This window comes from Balaenoptera acutorostrata, chromosome 3 (assembly GCF_949987535.1).
Source record: "Balaenoptera acutorostrata chromosome 3, mBalAcu1.1, whole genome shotgun sequence".
NCBI lineage: Eukaryota > Metazoa > Chordata > Mammalia > Artiodactyla > Balaenopteridae > Balaenoptera > Balaenoptera acutorostrata.
Window position 1 is genome coordinate 144,297,464 of NC_080066.1, and position 13,434 is coordinate 144,310,897.

General features: G+C 44.2%; 1 protein-coding gene and 1 long non-coding RNA gene across 5 annotated transcripts in view; one reads left to right on the top strand and one right to left on the bottom strand.

Moving 5' to 3' along the window:
• SPTB (spectrin beta, erythrocytic) overlaps positions 1 to 5,328 on the bottom strand; it is a 123,049-nt gene extending 117,721 nt beyond the window's left edge. For 2 of the 4 annotated variants that reach the window (XM_057543582.1, XM_057543585.1), the window contains exon 1: positions 5,240 to 5,328. The gene's annotated coding sequence lies outside the window, so the exon portion shown is untranslated. The remainder of the gene's footprint in view (positions 1 to 5,239) is intronic. The other 2 variants (XM_057543583.1, XM_057543584.1) reach the window with 2 other exon arrangements.
• A 236-nt stretch (positions 5,329 to 5,564) lies between these two features.
• Positions 5,565 to 10,034, top strand: LOC103019678 (uncharacterized). Its single transcript, XR_003623599.2, has 3 exons — positions 5,565 to 5,821; positions 6,079 to 6,493; positions 9,705 to 10,034. It is a non-coding gene; the product is annotated as an uncharacterized LOC103019678 (long non-coding RNA).
• The last annotated feature ends 3,400 nt before the right edge of the window (positions 10,035 to 13,434 follow it).

Below are 13,434 nucleotides of genomic sequence, written 5' to 3' on the forward strand. Positions count from 1 at the left end.
GCCAGTGTTTGTTCTTTCCAAATATGGCTCTCTCAGGCCTCTCCAGTTCTAGCTCCCTATGACTTACGGCTTGGAGTAAGTGTTATGAAAGACCTTTTCTTACTCTTCTACCCCTGAGGAAATATTCTTGAAGGTGAAACTGATTGAACACTCCTAGGGGGCTTCTAGAAACAGGCATGAACTGAGCAGAGGGACAGAATGAAGCTAGTGGCCTCTTTCCAGTCCTCATAAGTTATGTGTTTAAGGTGTGCTTCATTTTATTTGAGGTGCTTTGAATTCTCTAGTGAGACACACCCATATTTAAATTTGGTATAAATGGAAATGATTGTCAACTTATTCATTTTCAGGATTATCCAAGTTTCTCCTTTTCATGCTGGAGGAAACTCTTTTATTTATTTATTTATTTATGGCTGAGTTGGGTCTTTGTTGTTGCACGCGTGCTTTCTCTAGTTGCTGCGAGCGGGGGCTACTCTTCGTTGTGGTGCGCGGGCTTCTCATTGCAGTGGCTTCCCTTGTTGCAGAGCACGGGCTCTAGGTGCGCGGGCTTCAGTAGTTGTGGCAGGTGGGCTCAGCAGTTGTGGCTCGTGGGCTCTAGGTGCGCAGGCTCAGTAGTTGTGGCGCACGGGCTTAATTGCTCCACGGCATGTGGGATCTTCCCGGACCAGGGCTCGAACCCGTGTCCCCTGCCTTGGTTAAGGTGGATTCTTAACCACTGTGCCACCAGGGAAGCCCCTGGAGGAAACTCTTGAATTGACTATAATTCAAAGCAATTATTGTTCTTTAGCTGTCGAGGTGCCCTGTTATTCTTTTCATAAATATCCTGGATGATCTGAGCCCAGTTCAATGCAAACTCTATTTTTTTTTCCCTAGCATTGTACCTTTTCAGTTGCTAAATTTACAGCATTAAAATGAAAGGAAGAAAGGAAGCCCCACTTTTGCCCCCACTGCTAACACGACATATGTCTGGATTTTAATTGCCCTTGTAATTATACTCTTGGCCAGGTCTGCACGGGCATAATGTAGAAATTAAACACTATGGCCCAGCCTGAAAAGGCCTCGCTGAGGTATGAAGACACGACGGCTTTGTAATATCTCCAGCCACCAGGAGAAGGAAAGAGAAAGATGAAAAGGAGGCCTGGGAATGTCATAAGCTAGCTAGCAATCCACTGAAGAAGCATTTTCTGTCTATGACCACCTCGAAGACTGTGTGAGCTGGAAGGCTGTGCGAATCCCCTGGTGGTTTGATAGTCAGCTAAGGCTAGATGAAAATGGAAGAACGTGGATTGCTTGACTGTGAGTTAAGAAATAAGCACAGCAACAAAGGGAAACATGCTATGAGATTTTCTAAATATTTACCAAGGGGAGTTGACAATTCAGTGAGTGGAGCCAGACCTGACAGTGAGCTCTCCTGACTGCCTCCGACACCTTCCCTCGATCACCATCTCCATCTCTAAACACAGGTGATCCTCACCTCTGGGGTTGTCAGAGGAAAAACCGCCTCTCTGTGATAAACCCGGCAAATGCTCCATGATGATCCTAGCACACAGACCACTGCATTTACTCTTCCTCCCCAGATTTCTTATCTAAAGTAGAGGAGTAACCAAACAGCGGTCTGTAAAACACTGAGTCGATATAAACTACGTTTAAGGTAAAATACTTCCACAGTAATTTTCAACTAGTGATAGCCACATGATTTCAGAACCCAGTATCCATGAACCTCCCTGCCAGTCCCCATTCCAAAGTCAAATTTCTCATCAGCCCACACAGCAGTTATTTTCATTCTTGATCTTCCCAAGTCAATTGATAATTGTTAATCTGCAGGTCAAGGTTATTAATTTTTTAAAATTATTTCTATCACTTTAAACTTCCCACTGGTTATGTTTCCTACCATTTCAGGTCTCGAATGGAGGGTATAATTTTGCTTTTGAATTTGAAATTTGGAATAATATACTTCAAGAGCAATTTAGTGACTGGGCTTAGATTAAAACAGGTATTTGACAGTCCCAATAATTCCCTAAAGTCTTTTCCTTCTCCATTGCTCCAGAAATGCTACATGATTATTTGTCTTAAAATCTGTATTGTCTCAAGATACCTGTTGTGTAAAAATGCATACATCTGTACACCTAACAGGCAATGGGGAGGTTATGGAACAGTTTAGAGTTGAATGCTCCTTATGTCTTCTCTCCTATCTCCAATACCTTTTTAAGATTTCACTAGGATGAAAGTATTGGATATTAAAATATATCCTCTCACAATCTCCCTCAAAGGAAAGAAAATGTCAGCGGTTTAATATTAGGCAGAACTTCAGGAAATAAACCCAATACTGGCCTTGAGAGAGAGACAGGAAAGAAATGGTCTAGAATGGTAAGAAGCATGGAAGGCACGTACCACCACTGCACATAAATGACCAGGTAAATTACAGTTAGGTCTCACCTTCAAGCAAGTAGCTATGCAAATAGAAGGCTAGACTCAATGACCTCCAAGGTCCCTTCCCAGTCCAATAGCGTTTGCCTCATGAATTTTTTATAGTCATCCTCCGTCCTATCACGCTGTCCCTATGCATCATCAAGCTCTCCTGGCCAATTCCATGACTGAAAGGAAAATCTGTTTTCAAAAAATCCATGCTTTGAATACTGCCAAAATTACAGTTCTGTCCTTGAAACAATGACCTGCACATAATGGGCACGGCTAAGTACCTCTGAGCAAGGAAGTGTCCAATACCTTTAGCAATATTTTTAAAGCTTCTTTGATATATGCAGAATTATTACCTGAGGCCTTGAGAGTGAAAGACTGTGAAGCTAAGAGACAATCCTATAACCAAACTTTCCAACTTATACTTCTATATCCTCTGCCGACTTCTGAACCTTAAAAGAGGGTGGAACTGAACAGCTGAGTTTGAATCCCAGCCTCACCTCTCATCAACTGAGTGATGTGAGGGAAATTACTTAATCTCCTTGAACCTGTTTCCTCACTTGTAAAATGTTGATTCTATGAGCAACCTTGAAGAGTTATTGTGACTGAATAGGACAATATAAAGAAAACTCTGAGCATTCATTTACTCGTTCCCTCATTCATTCAACAAAGATTAACTGAGTGTGCACCACCAGCCAGGCACCGGGCTAGACACTGGTATGTAAAAGACAGAAAAAAAAAAAAAAAGAAGGAAAGCTACTGTTATTTTTACTTACCAAAAACAAGCCTGTTTCCAGAATTGTGGCAGAACCATCAGATTTTGACTCTAGTTCAAAACTTTCATTCACAGCTAGTTTGCCTAAAATAGTCATTTTTAGTTTGTCATATAGGAGAGTCTGCCTCCTGCCACACCTTTACCTACCCCGAAGCTAACCATCTAGCAGGTATTTTGCTAAAAGACACCTTCAGAACACTTGGGAGAAGCAATGACCAGAGCAAAAAGTGGTATCCCAGCTCTCAGCTGGGCAAGCCACTCAGGAAAACTTGATATGCCTGTGCTACAAGGCCCATCCTGGATGCCTGGGAGGTCTGGGGTGCTTTCAATTCCATGAGCAGACTGAGTCTTCTGAGAATTTGGGATTAACAGGACTGGCTCATCCCCAATCATTGTGACTGGACCACCGATAAAGAGAAGGGCAACAGCTAAAGGGGTCTAATGGCCACGTTTTTGTAATGTAGGGCTTATGTCTTTCAGCTGTACTTTATGCTAGGATTTGATAAAGTTCTGTATAAATGACCCACTTCTGAGGAGTCAGTTTCAAGGCTGGTGGGCTCTTCTTCAGTGTGAGCCTAATATTCCTTTTTCTAACTAGCCCACAGCCTCCAGGCAAGTAAAAGCCTAGCTGTGTTGGGTATTGAGCATTCAGTACACTTAAACATTTTGCACTTACAAAAATGAGCTTCCCAAGACATTCTGGTACCCACAGCTCCTAGCAAAAGAGTTAAAGTCTGATACTGGAATAGGAAATGACCTGCCCTAGGTCATAGGATCAGAGGGTGGTCAAAGAGGGAATTCTAGAATAAAATTTGGTACCATCTTTGAAATTAAGAATCGGTTAGTGGATAGTACAGAGGTGCCTAAAATTTTTGATTTGCACACTCCTCTCATTCAAGAGCCGCCTGAATCACTTTCCTTAGGAATTCAATATAGATCGTGACTAACTCAAGGCTGTGGACTTTGCAGGGCTGCCTGCTACCTGGAAGTGACAGCCTAGCCTCCCCTCACAGGAGTTCTGGGTGCAAAAATACTGTCACTATATATCCACCCCCCTCCACCATCTGATGCATACAAAACTGTGGTTTCTTTTCATTTTCCTTCAGTGAGTTAAGCGTATTACTATTAACTCCTGGCGCCTCTAATTCCTCACTGAAAATAGTGGTTTGGATATTAATAGGCTGTAAATCAAGACCCTGCCTGGGGCTCGTTGTCACGGAAACGGTACTCAAGCCTACCGCTACTTCCCCACCTTTGGACGTCTGGGCGACTTGGTGGGAGTTGGGGATTGTTTTAAAGTTCCTGTTATTTCTCCCACTTTCTGCTATTTCTCAGGGCCAAGTTGTTGGAGAAAGAGGAACCCGTGAGGCAAGGGAGAGTAGAGTGGACCGTAGCAGCTTGGAGAAGCGGAACTCTTTGGGAGAGGAAGGGTGGGGGTCCTTGGAGGATGGCTTGGGGCACGCTGATCTCTCCTTCTTGGGGCTGCACCCGGCCACTCTCCGCGTCGTTCTCAACGCTCGGAGACCCGGCCCCTCCGCCGCCCTGCCCTCCCTGCCTGGGCGCTGGGCTACTGGGGAGCGCGCAGACAAGTTCCCCAGAAGAGAATCTGAGTGGCCCCAGGGCTGAGGAACCCGGCAGAGAGGGCAGCGCGGAGGTCCGACAGGCTTGAGGCAGAACCCCCTTCGTCCCCACGCCGGGGTCCTGGAGGAGGCAGCCCGAGACCAGAACACGCACCCCCCTCACCGCCCTCCCAGCGCCCCCGGGCGACGCTCCAGGATCCGGCTCTCCAAAGCAAGCGCCCAGCTTGCCAAGCGCCGCCGAAGCCCACGAGGATTCCCGCGCCCCGGGGAGATAGCTGCCGCAGCCACCAGGGCCTCCCACGGGCTCTACTCCCGGCACCCAGGGCTGGGTCCCCACCCGGTCCCCTGGGCCCCGTGCGTCACGCGCCCCCTGGGCCCAGCGCCTCCGCTGCGCTCGCGCCGCGCGCCCCAGCCTCGCGCATCCGCACCCGCACCCAGCTCCCTCGGGCGGCCGGGCCCTCCCGGGACTCACCTGCGCTGGGGCTGTAGCGGCGGCCACCCCGAGCCCGGGGGTGGCAGCGGCGGCGGCGCAGGGGGAGGAGGGCAGCGCGGGGCTCCTGGCACAGCGGCCGCCGGGCGCCTGGTGCTGCCGAGCCGCGGACCCGCCCAGAGATATAAATAACATTATCTGAGGAGGGACATTCCTGCCGGGGGACATCGCTGCTGCCGGGACCAGATAGTCCCGCGGCGGGGGCGGGGAGGCGGGGCCGCAGCCTCCCGCAGAGCCAGGCCCAGCCCCCGCCTTCCCCACCCACTCCCGCACCTGCCAATCAGCCTCCAAGCCCGGGGCCACCTGCCCGGCCTCCGCCCGGCTCCCCGGGCCGGCCTCCGCCCCCCTGCGGACTGCATGAGCCCGACCCGCCAGAGGCCAGAGTCGGCCGCAGCGCCCCCCATCGCTGCTCACCGCCCCTCACCGCGCGCTACCCCGAGCCCCCTGCAGCGGCGAAAGGATTTGGCTCGGCAGCTCCGGCCTAATTCGTGCGCCCGGAGCGGCGAGTCTGGCCACGAAAATGAGCCCTCCAGTCTTTCCCGCCCTGCGTTCCCACTGTATACGGTCAGGTTTTTTAAATATATTAAAAGACACGCTTAGGCCGTAGGGTAGGCAAAGCGGGCGCCCCGGCAGTGCGCCCCCGCTGCGGCGGATTTGGGAGGGACAGATTGTTCCTGGGGGCTGGTATGTTAGAAAGCGTCCTCCGGGCGGGCTTCTCCTGGATGGTAGTAAGAACAGACGCTGGGAGGGCTCGGGTGGGCACTGGGCCCGAGACCCGCGCCCCCAGCCTGAGGGCTCGGTGTCTCCGTTTCTGTTTGCAGTCCTGGTGTGGTCCAGGCGGACCGGGCAATGCTGGCGGGGCGCAGCCCGCAGTCCCATGGCTCGCACGTTACAGGGACTGTAATCAACAGGCAAGCTGCCACCCCAGCCCACCGACACCTCCTGGCCAGACCCGGTTTCCAGGCGAGCGGAGGCTTCCGCACGCTGGGTGGAGTGGGATGCTGTAGGCCAGAGAAAACACTAGAAGCGATGGTGCCAGAGAGGAAAGACAAAGCATCTCCGAGTCACCTCGGGAGAGAGACACAGAAGTGGCAGCTTGCAAGGCTGTCCACTTTGTTGACTTTCTTACTATACAAGGTCATTGTTCAGTAAGGCTTGGTGGTACACCTTGCTGCAGCTTTCATCTCTTCTCTCCATCAGCCGTGCTGGACAGTTTCTCACCAGACATCAGCCCAGGTAATCTCAGGTGTTTTGGAGATGACAGTGGAGATTTAAAGCGCAAAGATGTTAAAAGAGTTTTAACTTTGATGATGCCTAGTGTTCTTAACAACGAAACAGTCTTATGCCTCGTTATTTGCTTAGGAGTATAATTATGCTGTTTTCCAGGGTTCACCAGGAAAAGGGCGTTTAAGTGCCAGATGTGTGTGCTTAGTTTATATATTGAACATATGCAAAGACACTTCACTTCCTGCTGCAGTCACACTTCTTGAGAGTGGGCATTTAGACATTGAGGTGTTCCAGGTGGCGCAAACTCCACAGACGTTACAAAGCCACAGAACTCGCCACACTACCACCTTGTTGTCTGGGCCCTTATTAAGCTCAAGTTCCCAAGACACACTAGTAATAGAGGGAAGACAATAGAAGAGTATTTGTGGTCACCCATTAGATTAGCAGTGATCCACCCTTCCCCCTTTCTGATAACATTTAAGAATCCATTTGTTTTTTTACTGAGTTAGAAACAACAAGGTCTTTTCCATTTAAAAATTAAGAACCAAATTCTGGCGAGGAAAACTCAAGAAAAACAGGCCAACTTCAAAGGCTGAGACTATCATATATCTCAAGTAGAAATCTTTGTTCTATTTTTGAAATTAAAAAATGGAGAGAAATTATGTATTTGTGTTTTTAAAAAGCCTTGTGTGGATAAACTTATTAAATAAATTCATGATTCCCTAGAATTGCAGCTCTGCAGCTACATAATTATATACTACATAAAACAGACAATTCCTTAGCTTTAGGTTTGTGGCTCTGAACTGAAAAGTTGTACACATATATTTCTTTGTAGCCTTAAAATTTATAATTTTCAACCACGAGAAAAAATTAATATGGTAAAAGCACCAGATCAGTGGACAGATTACCCCAGGATTTTACAAACCTGTTCAGCTGCTTTACTTATTTCCACTTTAGCTGAAATCTAAATAATTCAATACAACCTCATTTGCTACAGAGCCTGTAATCCTGACAGCATCCCCACATGCTTTACAGCTAATAGAGTTACAGTGAAATGATAAATTAGGACTGAGGGAGAGAGGAAGTTTAGAAGTACAGAGGAAAAGGGTATTGTCAAATAAGGAGGGAGGAAAATGGCAGATCCCAGGGAGTGGGAATGAGAAACTGGGGAGAGTGAAATAGGTAAGAAGGAAAAGCTCATATAAGGGTTCATATTTGAAGTCATTGCTGTGGGCAGCAGGGATTAATTCTGCAGGGACCTCCTGAGAAGAGTTCATAAAGCCTCCCTGAATTGTCTATCAGAAAGGTAGGAGATTGGTCCTCATCCTGGTTGGTCAAGGGACTGCCCCCCTAACCCCCTATTCCATGTTGTCAGCCCACACTTCCAAGCTACTAAGCAAGCTCCTAACTGAAAATCTGCAGTTCTAGGGCCACAGAGAAGGTGTGCATTTGAAACTAGATGCTGTCAGCCAGGAACTGAGGCTTCTACTTAACCAGGAAGTGAGAGGAAGCCCTCACAGAACTGTCAACCCAGCTCCAACTAAAATCAATAGGTGAGAAGGGGATATAAGTCAGGACATTAGAGGAATCTGACACAAGAAGGAACTTTCATTTTCTATTTCTATATTCTCTGAATTCTTCACATTGAGCTTGTATTATTTGATAATTAATTAGAGATAATAAAGAAAATAATGAGTAGAGATTGGGTCAAGATGGTGGGTTGAGCCCATGTGTTTACCTTCTCTTCTATCCTAAATCTCATAAAAAGATATGTCTTACAGAGAATAGAAATCTAACAGCACAGGGAAATAAGAAAAAAGTGTGATCAATTTTCCAGGAATTTTTAGGAAATCCTGAAATATAGGAGAGGCAGGACCTGATCTAGAGAAAAACAAAGTTAGAGGAAATCAAAACAGGTTCAGGAGAAGGAATAGTTTAGGGAAATTCCAAGCAAGAGTCAAAGGATACAAGAGGAGGTGGGGGGGGGGGAACCTAGGATAGAATAATTCATTGAGGAGTCCCCTCCCCTGCTGGCCTTAGGTACCAAATGTTTGCCTGTGGGATAAAGTTAGTGGGAATCCTGGGACCAGAGGGGCAGAGCCCAAGTATATACTGACCGTGAACTTTCACTCTCTGGATAGCATGTTGTGCCCTTCCTTCACAGTTCCTGAAGACAGGCTATGATTAACAGAACAGACAGGCAAACCGATCCTCAAATAAAAGATGATCAGACAATCAAAATCACCAAAGACTTTGTCAGCGGAGGGGAACCAATACCATGAAAGAAAAGCACAAAACACAACTAACAAAGAAGTAATATCAGAGGAAACTAAGTTAATAAAGGAAACAGAAGATAAAATTTAAATGAATTTAAATTTTATTCAACAAGATTTGAAAGGATATTGTATCCATGAAAAATAATCAGTGAGAAAACGTGAGATTTAAAAAGTAGTTTCTGAAGTTTAAAATTCATTAGTTGATCAGCAGAACTGATTAAGTTAAGAGCAGATTAGTGGAAACAGAAATTCTCCCTAAACAGAGGGCAAAAAACAAGCAGATGGAAAGTTTGTAAGAATGGTTGAAAGTCATGGAGGTGAGATCCCCAAGTTCCAATATCTGTTCCAATAGAAGTTACAAAAGGAGAGAAAAGAGAGAGCAGGTGAGATGATAATAAGGAGAAAGTAGAATAAAATTTCTCAGAGTTGAAGAAAAATATGAATTTTCAGATTCAATAAAAGCATTTTAAAGCAGGATAAAGATTTTTAAATACAGTTTACAGTTTTATGTACAGTTTAAAGTTTATGATTTGATTCTAAGACCCAAGAACTTGAAAAAATTAAATCATAAACCAAAAATATAGACTAGACTAGCTTCCTGTGCCTTGAATTAAATTAATCCTAAAAACTATTTTTACTGAATCACAGAACCAGTTATTTGTTTGAAATTTTAAGACTACTGTGACTTAGAAATGAACATGTATCAGAAAGCTACTTAAAAACAGAAATACGAAACCAAATAAACCCAACCCTACCCAATGTTCCCCTCATTCAAATCTCTGCTAACAATGGAAAAATCAAGAACTCATGGTTATGAACAGAAAACTTCAAAATAGTGCCTAGAGCTCAAAAAACATTAGTTCCCTTCATCTTTACCTTGTCACCAAGAGATGTATTTCATAAAACTAAACTGAAATTTCTGTTCCATTTCTGGGAGCATCTAGGGGAACCACAGTCTCCACAACTTCCAAAGACAAAGCAGCAGGAGGACCCATTTGAAAAGCCCACCATTTACAATATAGAGGCACTGAGGACAAAGGACTAAACTTCACCTTCAGACGCCTCAAACAGAATGGTCCTTGCAAGGAATCTGAAAACTGGCAGTGAGTGTGTAAATACCAAACTGACCTCCCTCTAAAGGAGCAAGTGACACCAATTTCAAATTTCCCTCCACAGATAATGGAAAGGAGCAGACGAGCAAGGCTTACATCCTGTCATCCACCAGTGCATGGAAGCACTAACCAGGCTTTGGAATAAATGGGCATCTTTCCTTCTATAGCTGTGCCTGAGCTTTCCTTCCTTTCCAGGATTAGATTTTCCATTACCTAAGAGATGTGAGCTTGTGCAGATGTAATAGCAGGCTTATACTGGGGTGTGATGATAAACTGGTGTCTGAAGGCGCTTATGTTCTGCTGCAGTTGCCTTGTTCAGTCTGTATTAGTTTGCATGGGCTTCCATGACAAATACCATAGACTGGGTGGCTTAAACAACAAAATTAGTTTTCTCACAATTCTGGAGGATAGAAGTCCGAGATCAAGTTACCGGCAGGGTTGTTTCTTCTGAGGCCCCTCTCTTTGGCTTTTAGGTGGCCATCTTTTCCCTCTGTCTTCACATGGTCTTTCCTTTGTGTCTGTGTCCTAATCTCCTCTTGTGAGGACACTAGTCATATTGGATTAGGGCCAGCCACATGACTTCGTTTTACCTTAATTACCTCTTTAAAGGCTCTATCTCCAAATCTGGTCACTTTCCGAGGTACTTGGGGCTAGCATTTTAACATATGAATTTGGAGGGCAGGCCACAATTCAGTCCATAACCCAGGCCTCATCTTTTCTCACATGAATTGCTTCTTATAAACCTCCTAACTGCTGTCCCATTCTCCAGTTTCACTCTCCTTCAATTCTTCCCTCACATAGTAGCCAAAGTACACTTTCTAAAAAAGAAATCTGATCGTGTCACTCCGCTACTTTAAATCATCCAGTGGCTCCCTGTTGCTTTCGGGATACAGTTTTAAGTTTCCCAGCACTTAGCACAGCCCCTGACACACAAGATGTACTTAATAAAGGCCTGATGAGTAAGTGAGTGAATAAGTGAATTAATGAACAAATAAATCATGCAAACTAAAAGAGAGTTGCTGTTCTGGAGGCCAACCAAAGAAGTAGGTAATTGAAAGTCATTTCTACTTGGCTTAAAAATATATATTTGTGATTTTTTTTCAGGAGAATCACTTTCCTATTTATGTTTGAGTAAATTTATTTAAATAAATTCACATTCCCAGAGACATAATTGGCAATATTTGTGTCTGAATTTCACCAGCTCCTCGGCCACCTTGGCACATTCATACCTAACTTACTGTCTGTGGATGAGAAATGAAGTCAATTAAGTAGGTTTTATGTTCACACCCACTACCAAGTTCACCTGCCGTCTTCCAATGTTTCATTCATAATGAGGTACAGCAAATACAATAGTGATGGTTCAGCTCTGTGGACTTTGTCTGCTCCACCCTCTCAGTGCCGTTTTCAGACTTCATCATGGGGCAGTGGCCCCACTCCAAACCCCACGCTCCAGTATGCCAAAGCCTTGAGCACGTAGGATTAAGAACATAGGAAGGTGGATCACAAAGCATTATAAGCAGTGAGTTGGTGTTGACATTAACACTCTGTCTTGAGTACTCCACAAAGTGGATAGTCTGTATGTGAATAATCAAAAGTGCCTAAACCTGAAGCCTTTGTTCTCTTATAAATATTTATCAAGCCAGGAACTCAAATCAAGGAGAGAAAATATAATTTAGAACTTGAGTTTGTTAACAAGGAACGACAGCTAGAGTGCTAACAATTCAACCAATTAAACAATTTTGTGTTCATGTGATAATTATTGCCAGCATAAATGATCTTGTTAATTGCTTTAATTTGTTAGTGAGCAGTTTCCAAACTTACAATTTTTTTTTAATAGTATTAACCAAAACCTTTGGGAAATTTTCAATAACGTTTGGAAAGATACTGCAATGAAAGATTCCATTACCTTTGCAAATTCATCTCATTTTCTATTCTGTGGGATATTTCTGCAGCTGCTCAACTTCTGTTGAATATTTCTTGAATGCTTTAAAGACTACAAGAGACTCAAACATGATTTATTTTGTAGAATAACTGGTTCTTATCAAAAACACCATTCTTCATTTTCCTTTGTGTATGGCAAATTTTATTTTTAAAAGATTTATCATTTTCTTTTTGCCAAATGCCATATAATCATTTTTATTCAATTTCATGAAGTAAATTGCTATCATTATCCTTATTGCCAGATAAAGAAACCAAGAAACTCAGAGTTCAAGTAATTGTCCAAAAATCACATAGAACTCCAAATCCCTTCCTTATGAAAGAGTTATTTATCTAGGAAGCAGTATCTCGTGGGTTTTTTTTTTTTTATTTATTTTTGGCTGCGTTGGGTCTTTGTTGCTGCATGCGGGCTTTCTCTAGTTGCGGCAACGGGGGCTACTCTTCATTGTGCTGCGTGGGCTTCTCATTGCGGTGGCTTGTCTTTGTTGCCGTACTCGGGCTCTAGGGGCACGGGCTTCAGTAGTTGTGGTGTGCAGGCTCAGTAGTTGTGGCTAGCGGGCTCTAGAGCACAGGCTCTGTTGTTGTGGCAGGAGGGCTTAGTTGCTACATGGCATGTGGGATCTTCCCAGACCAGGGCTCGAACCCGTGTCCTCTGCATTGGCAGGAGGATTCTTAACCACTGTGCCACCAAGGAAGTCCCTCTCATGGGTTTTTAAATTAACAGATCCCATGATATTTAATGTAGATGATCTACATTATGGACTAATTTTTTAAGTCAATAATTAGATCAAGAATTAAGCCCCCAATTATGCTGAGTGTGTACAAGTAACAACTCAGTGCTGCTAGTTCTACTCCATCATCATCTTAATCATCAAAATACACTTAATTAAGCATCTAGCTCTGGACCTTCCATAGCAGAAACTGAAATAAGCCAAAGCTTTAGACCCTTCTTTTAGAAGTGTTTCAAAGCTGTGAGTGAGCATCAGTATTCTGTTACAGACCCCAACTACTGCCTAAACCTATTTCTCAACTCCCACTCCTCACCTCTACCAAACATGGCCAGAAATTGAAGTAGGAGCTTGCCACATACGATTTCAAGTACTTGAGGTATTCCCTGACCTCATTCTAAAGGTTTTATAGACTATATATATATATATATATATATATATATATATCAACCAATATTAAAATGCAAATAACCCTGGGAAGAGTTAAGTTTTAAGGCACAGGCTTTTGGCTACTGGAGTAAACAAAAGGCAGTGCCACTTAGTGACATTTTAATAGCCAAGCAATATTTTAGAAAGATGGTAGTAGGGTAGACTGAAAAGATTAATAGACGTAAAGTCAAAAGACCTGGCTTCTACTCCCCTTTATCCTCTCTATGCCTTTGTTTTTCTTCTGCAAAATGGTGGCATTGAACTAGCTAGTCTCTAAGGACCCTTTCAGCTCTAGCTTTCTATTATTTTACACTTACAGTAAGAACATACTAGATGTTCGTTACAATAATGTTCTTTAAAAGGAAAAATTGGAAATTAGTTCAATGTTCATCACAATGGAATTGATGAAATCAAGTATAGTGGGTATACACACACGTATAAATTCTATGTAGCCAGTTAAGTGATGA